At 38.0% G+C, this 18,922-nt stretch overlaps 1 long non-coding RNA gene across 1 annotated transcript in view; it reads right to left on the bottom strand.

Moving 5' to 3' along the window:
- The window catches only part of LOC308503167, a 44,909-nt gene extending 38,996 nt beyond the window's left edge, over nucleotides 1–5,913 (bottom strand). The window contains exon 1 of the long non-coding RNA XR_013994155.1: nucleotides 4,715–5,913. This is a non-coding gene — a long non-coding RNA (uncharacterized lncRNA). The remainder of the gene's footprint in view (nucleotides 1–4,714) is intronic.
- Nucleotides 5,914–18,922: the final 13,009 nt, after the last annotated feature.

Genomic DNA, 18,922 nt, shown 5'->3' with positions numbered 1-18,922 from the left:
GAAGGTAGTGGAGATTAGAAACCCCAAAGGCTATGATCACCTTGGCAAATATCTGAAGAGTGAGCAGCATAAGAAGGGAGATCAGCCTTGTTCGATATGAGAATACAGACAAGAAACTAAAGGGTGTATCTGCCAGGAAAGAGACTTTCTAAGAGCTGTCACTTTGTTTAAGCTTCCCAAGAGAGGGGAGTGAATCTTGATTATCCATGTTTCTTAGGCCCTACCCAGTACTTGACAAAGAGCAGGGTTCGTGGATTGAATTGAAGATATGGAATGGAGTGCTAGTGAAGATAGTGAGTTCTTTATCACTGGATGTGGTTAGAAAGTTGGAGTGAACCCGATAAAAGATAACTTTAGAGTAACACTTGATCATATTTGTGGTTCTTTCTAACCATGATTCTTATATTCTAAGGTTTCCAAGAAGTTTGCAAATCTTTAACATAATATGATCAACCTGTTCTCTGCTACATATTTTACCTTCAAAATATATTTCCAGTACATCTACTTCGGTCCATGTCTTCCGCCATTCTCTTAGCCCAAGCCACCATCTTTTGGAATCTGGACTATTGTACTGAACTCCTAAAAAGTTTCTTTGGTTCTACTTTTGCAGCCAATGGAATCTTTAACATCATAATCAGATTAGATAGCCCTCCTGCTTATAACTCCTTACTGGAAATAAAGAAGAGAAATAAAAAGTAGAAAGGAGAAAGGTACTTAGGTATTAAATTTTTTAAAGTTTCAAATACTTAGGAACAAATTCATGCCAAAAAAATGTGCAAGATCTCTACACAGAAAACTATAAAATTCATTGAGAGAAATTAAAGAATTAAATAAAGAGAAGTTTATACTATGTTCATAGATTGGAAGACTCAATGATTTTAAAGATGTCAATTCACCCCTATTATCTGTAGATTCAATGCAATTTCAATCCAAATCCCAAAAAGACTTGTTTTGTTTCATTTATGAAACTCCATGCTGATTTTAAACTTTATAGGGACATGGAAAGAACAAGTAAATACTAGCCAACATACTTTTGAAAAATAAGTAAAAAAATATAAAGAAAAAGAACAAGGTAGGAGTAATTGCTCTCTGAGATATCAAGACTTATTATGAAGCTATAGTAATTAAGTCAGTATGGCAATGATGCAAGGAAAGAAAAAGGACCACTGACTGGAATAGAACACAAAATCCAGAAACAAACTGCTACAATAACACTTGATTTATAACAAAGGTAGCACTTCAAAACAGTGGGGAAAGGACAGTTTTTCAATAAGTGATGCTGGGTCATTAGATATACATTTGCTATAAAAAAGAAAGACAACATACAAAATGCAACACCAGGTAGATTGTAGCTGTAAATATGAAAAGCAGAACAACACAACTTGTAGGAGATATATAGGAGAGTATGTACTTTGAGGTAGAGGAATAGTTCCTAAACAGAACCCCCCAAAAAGCACAATACAGGAAAAGACTGAACAATTGACTACATTAAAATGAAGAACTTGTGTTTACCAGAGATAGCATTTGAAAAATGAAAAGACAAAACACAGATTGAGAGAAGATATGTGCAACACATATAATTTACTAGGACTTTTATCTAGTTATTTAGGGATAACACTTCCAAATCAGTAACAAAAAGTCAAACAATCCAATTTTATAAATGGACAAAAATCTTCAACAGGCACTTCATAAAAAAGGATATCTAAATGGCCAATAAACATCAGTATTCAGGGAAATGTTAATTAAAACCACAACGATCTACCACAACATACTCACTGAAATTTTAAGTATTAAAAAGAAAAAGAAGGAAAATGATGTGAACAATAGCTCTCATACATTGTTGAAGAGAGTGTAAATTGGTTCAACCAATGAGGAGAACTCTTTGGTATTAGCTATAGAAGTAAGGGGCATATACACATACCTATCTATGACCCAGCAATTCTGCTCCTAGGAATGTACCCAATAGAAATGCATGCATACCTGTGCAAACATGTTCATAGCAGCATTCAGATTATTCATAACAGCAAAAAACTGGAAACAATATGACCATAAACAGTGCAATGAATAATAAATGGCATATTTTAATTACAGAATACTGTACGATGAAGAAATAATCACATAACCTATTGAGCTAAAGAAGTCAAATACAAAAGAATGTCACTGTATCATTCCATCCTCGAAGCTCAAAAACAAGCACAAACTATAGTGTTTAGGAATTTATTACTATACAGTAAAAATATAAAAGAAAGCAAGAAGTCATACTATGAAAATTCAGGATGGTGGTTACTTTTGATGGGAGGGAGGAGGCCAAGGGGTTTTGGGGATGCCCGCAGGCTCTGTTTCTTGGTATTGGTGGTGGTTACATGAGTGGTTCCTTTGTGATCATTCACTAAATGACACATTTTGTTTCGTGGACTTTTTTGTGAGTCATGCAGTGTGGCATGTGGGGTCTCTAGTCCCGCTTCCCTTCTAAGAATGCAGTATATAGTGAAGACAAAAAGGAACACCCATGGAGCCATAGATAGGGGAGTCATACCAGAATATTCTCGCTGGCGGCTGGATTGGAGATAGAGGAAGCAGGAGCCACACGATCTGCAATCCGCCATCTTCTGCTCTGCCAACCAACCTCATTTGCTAACTGCAATCCGAGCTTGCTAGCTCAGCTACCATCTTCTTGCTAGCCCCCCATTTTCTGCTAGTGTACCCATGGCAGTTATATTAGTGGCCAATGGCTCACTGGTTACAGCTGATGGCCATCCAATCACAATTGATGGCCATTTACTACCTGAGTGAGCACCTTTCCACGTGAGGGCGAGAGCCTGGAAATTGTACTCCTGGCTCTGTCCCCACACTATGTATGCATTATATTTCACATTTTGAAGAAAAGGTTTAGAAAAAAACCCCTCTGCTTTGGAAGGAAAGCAAATGTGGCAAAATGTCAATAATTGTTGCAATTAAGTAAAGGATGTATGGGTATCATGCTATTCTTTCAACTTTTCTGTAAGTTTGAACATTTAAAACAAGTTACAGGAAAAACTCTATTTTGCTCTAACTTCCCCTGTGGCCATATGTCATCCCCTTACCTTATATCAAAACTTCTTGAAAGTGGTGTCTACTTTCAGGGTCTCCAGTTCCCTTCCTCCAACTCTCTCCTGAACAAACTCCCACCAGGGTTTTGCTTCCACTACAGCAGTGAAACTATTCTTCTCAAGGTGACTAATGATCTCGATGTTACAAAGTCCAATGATCCGGCCTCAGTCCTCATCCTTACTTACCACCTGTAGCATTTCATACTTTTGGGCTCTCTTCTCCCTGACACATTTCCCAGTTTTCTCTTGCTTTTCCTGATGCTTCTCGTCATTCTCCTTTCCTGGTGCTTTTCATCTTCCCTGACCTCTAAATATTGAAGTGGCCCAGGGCTCTGTCCCTGGAGAGCACATGGACACTTCAAATCTTTACTTCAATGTAGTTTTTTTTCAGGGAGGCCTTATTCAGCCACTCTTATCTAAAACAGCAACCCAACACTTCTTAACTCCTTTTTCAGTTTGTTAAAATATGCTCCTTACCACTATCTAAAAATGCTATTTTACATATTTATTTTATCTGCTTCCTGTCTTCCTGCTACAATGTAACTTTATCCAGAGCTCAGAATAGTGCCTGGCACATATTAGGCACTCAATCAGTGTTTGTTGAATACTTAATGAATTGCACTTAAAGTAAAATCCATAGTCCAACCTTACGAAACTCTGCTTAATTTGTCTTCTGTCAGCCTCTCCACTCTCATTTCATACCCCTTTAATTTCTCTAACCATACCAAGCCCTTCCCCCACTTGGAGGCCTCGGCTGAAAAAGATTTTTCCTGGCTCTTTGCATATTTGGTACCTCAGGCTCAATTTAAATATAACCTCCTCAGAAAGGCCCACTCTGACCACTCAGCTTGCCTTCCATCCTACCCAATTACTTTTTATCAATAGCCAAGACATGGAAACAACCGAAATGCCCATTGGTAGACGACTGGATTGGTAGAAACTGTGGTATATTTATACAATGGAATATTACGCAGCCATAAAGAAGAATGAAATCTTACCATTTGCAACAATATGGATGGACCTAGAGAACATTATGTTAAGTGAAATAAGTCAGACAGAGAAAGACAAATACCATATGATCTCACTTATATGTGGAATCTAAAGAAAAGAATAAATGAATGAACTAAACTTGTTGTTCTTATACGTCACAATTTTCTTATTTATTTATTTGATGACATATGTATGTGTTTATATACAGAGGATACAAAAATATGTATACACATTTTAAGAAAGAAAAACTGTATTAAAATTGTAATATTTAATATACAGTGGTACCTCGGTTTTTGAACATAATCCGTTCCAGAAGACTGTTCGAATTCTGAAACGATCGAAAACTGAGGCACAGTTTCCCATAGAAAGTAATACAAAACGGATTAATCTCTTTCAGTCCTTTACAATCAACCCCAAAAACAGCAATTTAGCATGAATTTTACTATCTAATGATACCATAGATCCTTGTGCTTGCTTCGGCAGCACAGATACTAAAATGATACCATAGATCCATAAAATGATACACAATGAAAGCAATAAACAGAATATACTGTACTTTAAAGGCAATAATAAATAAACAAAATGTAAAAACAGTACTGTAGATGATACAAATGAAAATGTAATTTTTTTCTTACCTGCAATGATGATAGTCATAGTTTGGATGGTGGGTCCCCTTCAATAATCACAATAGGTGACTGTTGTTCAGGTGTTCTGTAGCCCTCTTCCATAATCACTGTAGGTGACTCCTTTCCTGCCATTCCTCCCCTTGATTTTTTTACACCACTGACACCTGGTTTAAACTCACTGGATCTTTTCCTCACTAAAAATTTTTCAATTGACATTTCCTTTTTCCGATGTTTTAAAATTTGCTAAAGTGAGACATAGCATTATCATTGAAAGTGTTAGTGGCATGACTTACAGCAGCTTTATCAGGGTGATATTTTTCAACAAAAATTTGCACTTCAACCCATTTTGCACATATTTCTTTGATCAGTGCAGTAGAAATACTTTCTCTTCCCTCCTCCTCCAAAGACAATTCCTCAGTTGCCGCCTGTTGCTGGTCCTTCAGAATGTTCTGAAGTTCTTCTGTGGTGAGTTCAGTCTTGTGGTCCTCACTAACTCCTCCATATCATCACTACTCACTTCCAAGCCCATGGACTTTCCCAGAGACACAATTTTCTTCTTCATTTCTATTGTTGTTCTGTTAATGATTCTCTTGGTTTTGCAGCTTTTATGCATTCCTCACAGCAAGGGGTGATTGGCAGAGGGCTCCTGAGATGACATGAACAGAGATTGATTGCACACAGTCACAAAAACAAATTTGCAAGAGGGCTACTTAGATTAGATGAACACAGATTGATGCACTGGGTTCCACACAGTCACAAAAACAAATTGGTTGCAAGAGTGCTCCTGAAATGAGCTGAGCACAGATTGATTGCACACAGTCACCAAATAAGCCCAAATATCATCTCTGTGTTGCGCAAGCGTGCTCAGGACTCACAACCGACAGCTAGGCCTCAGGATCTTGCACTCAGCAGAAGCCACTTGACATGTTCAACTTCCGAGGCGTGTTCGAAAACCGAAGCATTTACTTCCGGGTTTACGGCATTCGTAAACCAAAGTGTTCGTCAACAGAGACGTTCGAAAACTGAGGTACTATTGTATACTGATAAGAAAAGATGAATACAAGTCACGTCTGACTTCTGCAATTACAAGAGGTGTTCAAAGTGGTTACCATCAGCATTCAGACACTTCTGATTACAGTGAACTACTGCTTGAGTAATGTTGACCAAAATGTCCACTTGTATACACTTATTTGCACCTCAGTGTGTATACTGTTGAGGGGTGGTGTCGACCTACCCTGGTAGGATGTAACCTTCATGAGGATAGGGACTTAGTCTGTCTGTCTTTCTCACTGATATTTCTCCAAGATCTAGCACAGCCCTGAAACATAGCTGCTGGTCAAATGAATGTCTACAGAATGATGAATGAATAAACAATTAAGTAAATAAATGAAGAAGACAAATTTCTTAGTGTTTAGAGCAGGATTCAAATAAACACAAAGCAGCAATGCCATCACTATCCAGGAGAGGACAAAGGACACTTGTTTTGATGCATCAGGAGCCCAAGAATGACATACTCAACATCCCTTCAGAGTCAACTTCCTTATGAGATCCTTTTTCCTTCTGAAGAGTCTGACCACTTACTGAGAGATAAAGAGCAAAAGTGGAAATAGTCCACCTGCACCAAATGTGCTCCTTTTGATGTGCTAAGAGGAGATGGCCTGAAATGCTTGGTTATGGACAGTTAAGGACGACTGGCCTTTGAGATCTAGTGCCGTAGTCTGTGCTTGAAACAATGATGCTGTGTGGGAAGAGGAGTGAGAGGGTGGCTTCCTGGTTGGGGGCAAAGTACACTGTGTGTCCTACCCACTTCTCCATTTATTTTATTACCATTATATGTTTGAGAGCAGATTTTACAGCAAATTAAGGTCAGGTTTAAAGCGAAAAAGAAAACACAAAAGAGAAAAAGTGCAACTTTTCATGGAGAAGTTAGAAGAGCAGAGGGCCAGATCATTTTTCTGAGAAGGATGAGCCACTAAGGACCAGGCATTTCACATAAATGACACCACTGAGTTTTCGTAATAACTCTTCATGGTAAGTATATCATTTCCATTTAACAGGAGGTTTAGAGATACGAAGGATTTGTGCAAGCTCATGTAGAAAGTAAGCAGCATCCTAATTGAAACTTCAGTCCTCTGATGCCAAAGTTCATACATATCCCACCATACCTGGTAGTCAGCCCCCTCTTCCTCCAAATGAATAGTCCTGGATCCCCAGAGCGGTGAGGCCTCAGGTGATCACCACAGAGTTCAACGAGGTCTGACAATTAAGTTTGCAAACTTGCTGCAATGATGTTGTTAACCTTTTTTGATATCAGAGGGATTATTCACTATGAATTTGTACCAACTGGACAAACAGTTAACCAAGTTTACTATTTGGAAGTACTGAAAAGACTGTGTGAAAAAGTTAAGAAATCTCAACTTTTCGCCAACAATTCATGGCTCTTACATCACAACAATGCACCAGCTCACAGGGCATTGTCTATTGTCACAGGGCATTGAGGGAGTTTTTAGCCAGTGAACAAATAATTGTATTGGAACACCCTCTCTACTCACCTGATCTGGCCCCCAATGACTTCTTTCTTTACTGGAAGATCAAGGAAATATTGAAAAGGTGACATTTAGGATGTCAAAGGTAATACGATGACAGCTCTGATGGCCGTTCCAGAAAAAGTTCCAAAATTGCTTTGAAGGGTGGACTAGGCACTGGCATCAGCGCATAGCTTCCCAAGGGGAGTACTTTGTAGGTGACCATAGTGATATTCAGCAATGAGGTCTGTAGCACTTTTTCTAGGATGAGTTTGCAAACTTAATTGTCAGACCTCATATTTCTCTCCGTTTTCGGTGACTAGTGCCTGGTACATAGCTGGCTCTTCAGTAAAGGTCTATTGGATAAAAAAGAATGAACAAAGGAGCTGTCTGAAACAACATAGTTTCCCTTGTGAATTACATGCTGAAAACCAAAACCACTTACAGGACTCCTGAGGGTCTTCTTCCCCACTGTAGTTCTCCAGGGAAAGGATGTCTCTTCAAGAACAATGCAAAAGACCTTGCAAAAAGAGGCTGCCGTCAGTCTGGTGTTGTGGTTCCTCTGCCCTGATCTGGGAGATACTCTGTTTCATTGTAAAGCCCCTAGGATTATCCTCTGCTGGTGTAGTAGTTGCCAATAACCATAGTTAGCATTTATTGAGCAAATAGATACTCTGTGCTAGACACGGTGCTAAGCCCCTTTCATATTTTACTTTAGTTAATCCTCAAAAGCCTGGGAGAGAGAAATCTGTCATCTCTCTTTACAGGTAAGGGAAAGGAAGTTTAGGCTGGTCTACAAAAATCAACTAACAATTTGTGTGGCAAATACTGTAAAGTCCCTTCTTTTCTCTCTTCTTTCTTCTGACCTCTTTCCTTGGTAAGATGTAAAAATATAATGCTAACAGACACTCAGTTGTTAGAGGTATCAGGAAAAGATTTGCCTAGTCAAAAGACTCAAGAATCCATAAGACAGTGCATGTGTCCTGATGAATGTGGTAGGACAGGGCTGCTCTCAAAAATATACTGTTTTTATGGAAGAGAATGTTTTAAGTTCGATGTCAAAAGCCCTGGGTTTGAGTCTGGTCTCCATGACTGTCATTAACCTTGAAGAGCCTCAGCTTTCTCACATGTTGTCATGAGTGACTGCGAGGCTCATAGTCTGTGCTGCAGTCTCTTCCTGCAATTCAGGGGGACTAACCCCCGAGAGACTCTCAGACCCCCAGGATCTACCTGGCACTGACTGAAGCCTCCATAGTAGCCACAACACAAGGGAAGAACAGAGCACGCAAGATCTTAAATGCCTTTCAATATGCTCCTTTCTCAAACATCAACCATCAACACACCAAACAGCACACACTGTAATACAATAATTGGGTAAAACAGAGTAACGAACCAGTCCCAGAGTCAGAGTCCTGGTGGAGCGAGGAAGGGTGGCTGGTCCGGGAGGTTGGTCCAGCAGAGAGAGGTTCAGTCCAAACGGGGCAGAGCAGAGTGGCAGCATTGTCACCTCTCAGTTGAGACCAACTTTCTGAGCTGCAAAAGTCCTCAGTTCTTATGCAGCTCTGAGTGTCTTCCAGACATCACCTTATTGGGGCAGCCAGTCGGCAACCCTGACATCATCATATCTTTAGTAGCAGACCTTCGGGGTGTAGCTGGTTACACCCAATTACCAGGGCAACCAGGTGGCTTCCTGGGCATTGTCTGCTAAGTTCTTTGTGCATGTCCAAAATGGAATTACTCTGGCTCACACAAAACTCATTCTAAGAGCTTCAGGGGCACTGTACAAGTGTACCATGTTTCCCTGAAAATAAGACCTACCCTGTAAATAAGCCACAGTTAAGATCATCAGCCAGACGGACATTTAGTACGTTATGACAATGTTTCAGAAGAAGATGACCTGACTGTATTTGAATAAAAGTGGATTGTTGTACATGAAAAAATAAGACAGCCCCTGAAAATAAGCCCTAATGGACCAAAAATTAATATAAGATCTGGTCTTATTTTTGGGGAAACATGGTATGAAATGGGGTAATACAAACCTTTTCTGGATAGGCTTGTAGTAAGGGTCAAAAAAAGGAATGTGATTTGAATACAGTAACCTTTCTATAAATGCTTACTATTCTTCATTTTGGAGATGAGCTGGGCTTTCCCAGAACACTCAAAGATGAGAGTCCACCATGCAGCCCCAGTAGAGGGTTCCTTGCCATCAGAGCTGGCAACAGTGAGCTTGTGTCCCAGATTGGACTTGACAGTGTTGAGACTATCAAGACTATTGCTATGCAGAGTTTCAGTTATTCCTTTTGATACAGACATTTGTTTACAGTAACAAAGAACTGGAGGCCAGCGAGTTTCTGAGGCATCGAGACCTGGGTTCCAGAGCAGTAAGAAGTGGGGTGAAGGAGACAGTCTGAACATGGAGTATCTCTCCGTTTATTTATGTCTTCTTTGATATCTCTGAACAGAGGTTTAGTCTTCTTCCTGGAGATAGTCTTATCCTTTGTTACAGTTTTCCTAGGTACTTGATATTTTCAATGCTATTATAAATTGTCTATTTCAGATACTTTAAGAAACTATTTATGGCTGGTATATAAAAATGCAATTGCTTTTGTACATTAGTCTTGTACTCAATAAACTTTCTAAGCTCTTATTATGTCTAAGAATTTATACGTAGTTGTTTTGGGATTTTCTTTCTTCCTTTCGAATCCTTAATAGCTTTTATTTATATATTTTTCTTGCTTTACTGAGCTGGCAAGGACCTCCAGGACAATGGTGAATAATATAAGTCTTATTCTCGATCTCAGAGATATTTTTCATCTTTTAACCATTTAGTATACTTTTAAGCTATCCTTTATCAACTTAAGAAAGTTTTTGTTTCCATAAGTATAAGTTTTTAAATAGGTATCCTATATCAGTTTAAGAAGTTCTCTTCTACTTCCAATTTTTCAAGTGTTCTTTTTATGAATGGATGTTGAATTTTATAAAAATATTTCTGCATGTGTTGAAATAACTATATGTGTTTATCTCATCAATCAGTTAAGGTATAAATTACATTTTTGATTTTTTAAAATATTAAATCAATCTTATATTTCTGATATAAATACATGGTTATGATGTACATTTTAGATTTGGTTTCCTAGTATTTTATTTAAGATTTTTGTATTCATATTCAAAAATGAAATTGGCCTACACATCCCATTTACCTTTGTTAAGTAGGTTTTCTCATCAATCTTACAAAGTGGGTTTTACTATCTCCATGTTACGGTACTTGTGACTCCTAACAAGTTGAACAGCTGACCAATGTCACATAGAGTTAGTTGGTGGCTATGCCAGGGCTGGAAATCAGGTCTGTCTGAACACAAAGCCTGTTTGTTTCCTCTAAGCCACATAGCTTCTGTGAACATATTTTCAAGGCTTCATAACCAATTGCCCCATTCCTGAATGTTTCAAAAACATAAGATTAAGGGGAGGAGCATGATAAGGGTAATAGCAGCTAGTTTTGAGAGGCTGTGCTAATATCCTGATTCACCAAAGTGAACAAGAAATAATTCATCTGCATTTGAGGAGAAAAATGTGAAGCCAAGAGCCTAAGTAGCTATTCATGCAATTCCACAGGGAATCAATTTTGCAAATAAGCATGAGAGAGAGAGAGAGGAAACCACGGTAATAGTTGCTAGATAAAAAATATGGCATGAGATCATTCTGAGACCAAGAGTAATCCAAATGACAGGAATTGAATTTCTTAAGATAAAAATATGGCTGCAGCCAAGTACTGTAATGTCCAGAAAATATGTTAGAGTGAAGGAAACTGTTGATTATATAGAGACTAACTTGAGAGAGAAATCTAAAGTACACATTTCAGTTCTTAGATTTAACTAAACAACAGAAACACCTCATCAGGATGGAGGAAGGATTCCCAATGCAGTATTAAAAAAATATATTCGTATTTGTTAGGTATTTTTATACAACTTAGAGAAATGTGTTGACCTGATTTATCAGGCTATAGAGCATGAGGTACAGTGGGGGTGGTATCTCCATTCCTTGAGGTATTCCCAGTGGTGTCTATGAAAAGTTTTGGAAACTGGAGTGTATATCAGTGATTCCTGACATTTTCTCGGAATTTACCCAAAAAACTTTTACAGATATTTGCTTATAAGCTATCTCATAAAGTAATTCTTTTCTTAAGTCAATGAGGTTAGTCACTCTTTGTATTGTACATCATTTGTCAGACACTGTAAACAATTTATCTCTTCCTTCTCTAGGTTCTTGTCAAACTTTGTTAGATTAGTCAGGGTACACTTACTGCTAAACAAACAACCCCTATATCTCAATGACAATAAGAGTTCATTTCTAGCTCACATCACAGTCCAATGCAGGTTGAAAGGGCAGGGAGGAAGGGAGAGGCCCTTGAACCTAATGGTTCTGCTGGATCCTCTGACAGATGAGGAAAGAGAACATGGAGAATTTCAAGGGAAAGTCTCACGGGTCAGGTATGGACATGGTGTTGACCACTTCTGCTCGTACTTCATTGGCCAGAACATAGAAATGTGGCTGCAAGGGAGGCCAGGAAATGATTTTTTGTGTGCCCAAGAGGAAAAAGAAAATGTTTTGCTGAACAGCTGGTTAGCCTGCACCACACCAGTATATAATGAGAATTAAATAGATTTTTGTAAAGAGTTTAGTTCAGCATCTCTGTGCACATAGTGAAGTTTCAATAGTATCACGTTAAACTCTTCTTCTCAGTGGGGTAGGTACTGGAATCAATCATCCGTATTTCAGAGATGAGAAACAGACTCCAAGAGGTTTTGCTTTCCCAAAATTGCATCTTAATAAATAGCCGAGCTGGGATTAAATCTAAGTATGTCTGACAAGGTCCATTTTCTTAAACACTAGAATGTGTTTGTTGGAGGCATTCAAAAAATGTAGGTTCTATGTTTGTACAGACAGGCCACACTCTCAAAGGTTCAGCTGCACTCGGCTCTTCTGATTTCCTTGGAAGTCAATTGTACTCTTTCCATTTGTCATTTGTCGACCAATCATTGCTAAATATGGGATTGGTTATTACTATTTCATCACTACAGGATCTGTTGCTTAAGCTACAGATCTCCAAAGAGGAGTGTGCTCACACTAGAGGTATGCAAAACATCCACTGAGGTGTGGTAAGAATTTTTGTAATTTCAATATAGAAAGAAAGAAAATTAACCTCTATTAATATGGATTGAGCTTGGCATGCCCACACTGTCCCTATTTGATGATTACTTACTTGTCATGTGAGGTATGAATGGAGGTTTTTTCACTTTCAATATTTAGTGACATGTGGCAGTTCAAAAAAGGATTTATGGATTTTTTAAAAATCTAATTTTCACTAAGCTAAATCTCACAAAATGAGCAACTGTTTTAAAAAGATTGCTGAGAAAAACAACAACCTGTGAATTAAAGGTCAAAAAAAAAAATGGCAGAACTGATACTTCTACTTAGTAACAGTCACTTTGAGATTAAATACAATTATGATCTAATCAAACCAGACAAGCTGAACAACAAAAAAATTCCAAACTATTAAGTAGCCTATTTGAAATATTAATTTATGTCCACTATTAATCACAAACACAGAATCCTAAGTCTGTATTTTGCCTTGAGGTGAAATAGTTTATTTCAACTTCATTTCATCCCTTAGAATTCTTAATTTTACCTACGTTTCATAATGGACATCATATACCAGCACAGTAACCCCTCTCTCTCTGGCGTACTATATATATATATGTATATATACACACACACATATATAGTTATCCACAGGAGATATAGGCCAAGACCCCAGCTGATGACTAAAACTGCAGATGGTACTGAATCCTATAAATATTATGTTTCTTCCTATACATAAAGTATAAAGTTTAATTTATAAATTAGGCAAAGTAAGAGTAACAACAATACCCAATAATAAAATAGAATAATTATAACAGTATACTGTAATAGTTATGTGAATGTGGTCTATCTCAGAATATCTTAGTGTACTGTAGTTATCCTTGTTGTGATGATGTGAGATGATACAATCAATGCCTTGTGATGAGATGAAGTAAAGTAAATGATGTAGGCATCGTGACATAGCGTTAGGTTACTACAAGGGTTACTTGAACAGAAGCACTGCGATACTGGGACAGTAGATCTGATAACAAAGCCGGCTACCAACCACTTAATGAGGGTGTAGTGTATACAGCATGGATACGCTGGACAACGGGATGATGCACATCCCCAGCAGGATGGAGCGGAAAGGAGCAAGATTTTATCATACGACTCAGAGTGGCACACAGTTTAAAACTTATGAATTGTTTATTTCTGGAATTTTCCATTTAATATTTTCAGACCACGGTTAACAGCAAGTAACTGAAACCATGGAAAGTGAAACCATGAATAAGGGGGTTACTGCTATACTGACTTAGACAAAGCCTTTCCTCTATCTCCAGCTAAGGGTTCTGGCCTCTGAACACAGTTGTGACTAGTACCTAATGACCCTGCAATGAGTTAGTTGCTATTACTATATTAGGTTCAGTCCCAAAGCCCAAGAAGGTACAGATGATTCTGATGTAGAGAGACATTATTTATATAATAACCCCCACCATCTCACCTTAAGTAAACAACATAATCTGGTCTCTGTGGAGACAGTTTCTTTGCTACTATAACATCTGTTGCAATTATAATGCTAGATCTAAAAGACAGTCATATCGACTTGAGGAATTCCAGAAAGCCCTTCTTCTAACCCTGTCTTTCAGTGTGACTTGAGGAAACCCAGGAAGACCTCTTTTAACTCCTCTACCAGCAAAAACCCCTACCTCATTCCCACCTGAAGCCCCACTATTAGCATTCATTTCTGGGAAGGAGACTACATTTACCACCTCACCCCACCCCGAGTTTACCTTCCCTGTTCTGTGCTCTCAAGCACCTAGTGTAAACCTCAATAACAGTATTTTGAATGTAGATTTGTGTTTACGTGTCTGCTTGCCTGCTGAATAACATGCTCTGGTAGGGATAAAGGCTATCTTATTCACAGGCTTTGGAATTAGTGCTGACTATATGATCTTAGGCATGTAACTAAATCTCTCTCAACCTAGGGTCTCATCTATAAAGTGGGAAAATACTTCGTGTGAATAGTAAATGAAACAACATATTTTTAAAAATATGTGGCTCACCACTATTGTGCCCCGATTCCAAACCCACACTCCTTAGCTTAAGCCATTTCTCTAATAGTTCTTAGGAATGACAGAGCAAAATGCTATTCACAAAGACATCTGCCCCTGAATTCCTGGCTATACTATATGTAAGTTTGGTGTTTGAAGAATAAAAATCAATTTCCTGAAAGAACTCAGTGGGGAAAAAAAATATATATATATATATTTATATTTATAAAATATATAAATGTTTTTATATATTTTTATATAAAAAATATTATATATAAATGCCAAATATTGTATACACATTTTAACAGATGTTATCTATGCTCAAGCGATAGTTCGCTGTAATTAGACATGTCGGGACGCTGATGGTAACTACTTTGAGCACCACTTGTAATTGCAGAAATCAAACGTGACTTGTATTCATCTTTTGTTATCAGTATATATTATTACAAGTAATTCAGTTTTTTCCTGTCTTAAAATGTCTATTTTTTGGCACCCTCTGTACATATCGGGGGTGCCAAAAATATATATATATACAAATGGACACTTTGGTCAACGTTGCTCAAGCAGCAGGTCTCTGTAATCAGAAGTGTCTGGATGTTGATATATATACAGAGGGTGCCAAAAAAATGTATACACATTTTAAGAAAGAAAAAACTGTATTAAAATTGTAATACTCAATATACACTGATAACAAAATATGAATAAAAGTCATGTTTGACTTCTGCAATTACAAAAGGTGCTCAAAGTGGTTACCATCAGCATAATTTTAATATTTTTTTCTTTTCTTAAAATGTGTATACATTTTTTTGGCACCCTCTGTATATATACATATATATATGGCTCATTTTAAATGGAAGTTATACTGTTTTCTCCATCCCTCCAACCCAGCACAATAATAAATACCTTTTCAGTGTATATTAACTGAAAGAATGCTGAACTGATTTATTTATTTTGTTTAAGCCCTGGGATTCTCTTACAAAACATGGGTTTTCTTATAATAATAATAACTTTTCAAGTGTTTACTATGTCTCATGTAGTATGGTATATATGCTTTATATATGTTTAATCTTCACAACAATATGAAGTAGGTACTACCTTAATTCCCATTTCACACATGAGAAAACCGAGGCCTAGTTATCCACAGTTGAGTGGTAGAGCCAAGATTAGAATCTGACTCTCAGGCCTATATTCTTAACCACCGTGTTTACTGCAGAGGAATACTTAGAGTATAGGACTAGATTTTCAGCCATGCTTAGGACTAGAACAAAGCTGTATGTATTTGGATTTAGAGTAAACACTGCCTTACCTAGGCCTTTCGCAAACACTTCATGGAGACCATCCTGTTCTTTCACCTGGAAGACTGCGCCCTCTGAAAAGCAATGTGTATAGCAGTGCCAGGAATCAGATTCTTTGAAGTATACAACCCATGAAATCAACCTGCCTGGGCTCTGGCCCATCTGCCCACTCTGAGTCAGCTGGCAGGCAAAAGGGCCAGAGGCTCAGATGTAATCAGTTCCTGAACAGGCTCAACCACGCCACCTCCACCTTCCTCAGCTTTCTTTATCCTTCCAAACTGATTTCACAGAAAACATGTTTGCAAGGAAAGGCACCACTTTTCTCAAAAATGGCCCAGTAACTCCCCTTAATCTCTCCTTAGTAACTCCTCTCCAGGGACAGCCACACTTACTGTGCAGAAAATGATTAATGATAATTAATGCTAGAAGCTTTGGTAGCATATTGGAACGGAGTAGACTTTGGAGTCAAATCAGCCAGAGTTGGACAAATCGTCTAATCTCTTTACATTTCAATTTTCTTATTGATAAATTAGGGATGACAGTATTAACAGTATTTTATGGAGTTGTTATTAATATTGAGAAACTTCTGAATAACACTTTGCTTATAGGAAGAGATCAATGTTAGCTATAACTGTGTAGCCTGGGGTAAGTGAAAAATGGAGACTCTCTCACTTGCCACCCAGAAAGCTTTTGTGTAAATTAAAAAGCCCCTGGCACAGAGGAAATGCTCAAAACATTACTCCATTTGATCAACAACTCCTTTTTTCAGTTTAATAACAATAATAGTAAACAACTGGAGTTTCTTCAATCACAAGACTGGTGAGATGCAGTCTTGCTGTCATGTATAAAAGGGACAACACTATTGGAGAAGAGGGAAGTTTCTAGTTGGATTATATTAGGTCCTAAGGATTTTATATCAAGGTAAAGGTAGAGTTTTCACGTTTACTTTTCCTTTAACCAGTTGGACACTCAAAACTTCATGGGGGTAGTTCTCATATCATATTTGGAATTATTTAAAATACAGTTGAAACTTGAACAATGTGGGTCCATGTCATATGCAGATTTTTTCCAATTGACCTGCACAGTTCAAACCCGTGTTTTTCAAGGGTCAACTCCCTGGCTGGTAATCCCTGTGTGTGAAGAGCCAACTGTAGTTATACTTGGATTTTATACCGCGCAGGAAGTCGACACCCCTGCCCGGCATTGTTCAACGGTCAACTGTATTTGTTTTACATGTCATTCTCCTCCACTCTGAGACAAGAACAATTTTTCATCATCTTTGTCTATCCAGAAAAAAATTCACTGATGAGGACACTGGCTTAACAGTGTTTTAAGCAGGTTTCTGAATGGGTAGAGGCAAAAATAGAAATAAAAATCATTCCATCTAGAAAGTTAGAGATTTATTACATAAGGTAAGCTTTGGGACAAACCTTAATTTCTTCATCTGTAAAATTCCATAATTCCTCCTTCAAAAACCTTAAAAAGATAAAGTATGTGATATTGATTCTTTGGTTGTAGCACATTAGTGAACCTAAAACATGTCAGATACAATCTCTGCTCATAAAAAAGAAAACTGAACATGACCATTAGTAAATACTCAGGAGGCATAGTGTGATTTTCCGTAATCTATAAAGGACCAAAAAAGGATGGTAGCATTGTAAGTTAGTGGAACAATTCTTCTAGGCTGATTAGACACTCAGAAATGTTTCCAGGGCTGAGTTCTTAACATGGGGGCACATGAAGGGATTGCAGAGGGGCTGAAAACATTCCAAATACAGATGTGGAGATGGTTAGGGTGATGAGAGGGCCTTGACTGTTTCTTTTTTGTGTATAATGGAGATGACATCCTAGATGGGTCCGTAGCTTTTCTAACATTCTAAATGGTCCCTGGACCCAAAGAACCACTACTTTAGGGCATGAGAAAAATCCCTATTCACTCGACAAACATCTGCCAAATACTACAGAGAGGCACTAAGTTGTCTGTGCCCTCAGTGGAGAATATGAAAAATAAATATTCTGAATTATTCCAATGATTTATGACATTGACATAATTTTTCTCCTTTTTGCTTTCAAACCCAGCAGGCTCCCTTTATGTCTGTACATATCTGCTTATTTCAATGACCTGAAGAAGACAGACATATATAAAATGCCTAGCACATAGCAAGCCCTCAAACTTTAGTTCATTTTTCTTCACTTTTCAATTTAACACCACATATATCTTCTTTCTTCCCCTCTATAGTGATGCTTTTAACATGCACTGAAATGAGATCTTGCTGTAGGAATATGTATGCTATGCAGGATGGGAGTAGGAGGCATGGTGTGATTTTCCCTTCTCTACCTCCATTATGACAGCACTATAAAAGTCCTTGAATAATGTAGATCAAGTACCCTATGTTAAAAGTTCTGGCACATACAAGGTACTAAATGAAAAGTAGCTAATAAATAACAAACAAAATCAAAGTCAGAACAACAGGTGCAGACCCAGAGGAACTGAGAAAAGAAGTAGCACTAATAAGTTTTAATAGGTTTCAGTCATAAAATGTGAGAACTACAAGGAACATTAGCATATATACAGTCATTCTATAAATGAGAAGGCTGATCATCAGAGATCTGTATCACTGGAGCCCAGTTCAGATCAGCCTTAACTTTGCCATTTCTCACATCAAATTACATGAAATTTTAAGAGCTCATAATGCTAGCTAGAGTTTGGTTATTGTTGTCTACGTGTGTGTATGTCCAGTGAAAGCTAGAAGGCAGAAACTCAGGACACACACACAGGTTTCACCTCTAGTTGGAGAATACTGAAGTGGACTTTAGAATATACTCAATCCAACCTTATTTTTTTTATAAGTGATGAAATTGAGGCCCAGAAAGAGGAAGTGACTTTTCAAGACAAGTTACTGGCAGAGTCAGTACTAGAATCCCAGTTCTGTAGCACCAGATAAAGACAGATCAAATTTTACATGAAGGGCATCCCGCTTCAGGACTTATAAACTTTCTTTGGTGCCCCCTATATTTGAGAACTCAGGGCCCTTACTACTACTCAAAACACAACACACTACCCATACCTATCCTTGCATCTCCATCTGCTGACCCCATACTCTTTCTAAACACACACACACACACAGAGCCTACACACACCACAGGCACTCCTTACTTTTCAACAGCCTGATAAACAAAGTAAGGTACAGATGACTGCCAATGGTGTAATGACTTAGCCCCTCTTTG

Source organism: Rhinolophus hipposideros (genome assembly GCF_964194185.1).
Source record: "Rhinolophus hipposideros genome assembly, chromosome: 10".
Taxonomy (NCBI): domain Eukaryota; kingdom Metazoa; phylum Chordata; class Mammalia; order Chiroptera; family Rhinolophidae; genus Rhinolophus; species Rhinolophus hipposideros.
This window is presented reverse-complemented; position numbering and strand designations above follow the sequence as displayed.